This window comes from Athene cunicularia, assembly GCF_003259725.1.
Source record: "Athene cunicularia isolate RWA chromosome 1 unlocalized genomic scaffold, athCun1 chr1_part1, whole genome shotgun sequence".
Taxonomy (NCBI): domain Eukaryota; kingdom Metazoa; phylum Chordata; class Aves; order Strigiformes; family Strigidae; genus Athene; species Athene cunicularia.
The window spans coordinates 91,539,461-91,540,163 of record NW_020799091.1 but is presented as its reverse complement, the minus strand read 5'-3'; positions in this window follow the sequence as shown (position 1 = coordinate 91,540,163).

The window sequence follows — 703 nt, the reverse complement described above, 5'->3', positions numbered from 1 at the left end:
CCCGGCCCGTCTCTCCCTTTGTTCGGGGTGCTCGCGAGACCGCCCCGCGGCGCCGCCGAGATGTCTCTAGAAGGAGTCGGGCTCTAGGTCACGTGGGCGGCCCGACCAGTGCCCGCCGCCATCTTGTGCGCTTCCCCAGGCCAGTGGCGCAGGCCCTAATGGAGGCGCGGCGAGCCCGCGGCGCCGGGCTGGAGCGCGGCGAGACGAGGAGGGCGGCGCTAGTGGCGGCACGCTGGGGATCCTACCCGGCTGCTGCGTCACCTAAAGCAGGACCTGGGACTGTGGGCAGCGGGCTACCTCACCCACAAATACACTGGCCTCCTGCTCCAGCTACCCCCCCTCCCCTCACACAGGCGCTCACACAGTGCCTTTACAGGGCAGGAACGCGAGCTCATTGCTTTTACAGGCCCCACTGTGCAGCCTGGCATTATTTTTTGCATGCTGCCTGAGAGGTTCTGTCACCACACCTTTGTCCAGGCAGCCCCTCTCACCTGCTCTGGGCCATCCCAGCTCAGGTGCCCTCCACAGGGACACAGACCCATTAACATGGGGTCCGGGCATGCCTACAGGGCAACAAAGTGATCCACTGTGCCATCTGCCCAGTGGCACATCACTGAGCCTCTCACCGCAACACACTGATGGCAGTCATCAATGCTAGTTATTAGATACTCATCTTTTTCCCAAAGCTGCCTTTAACCATCAG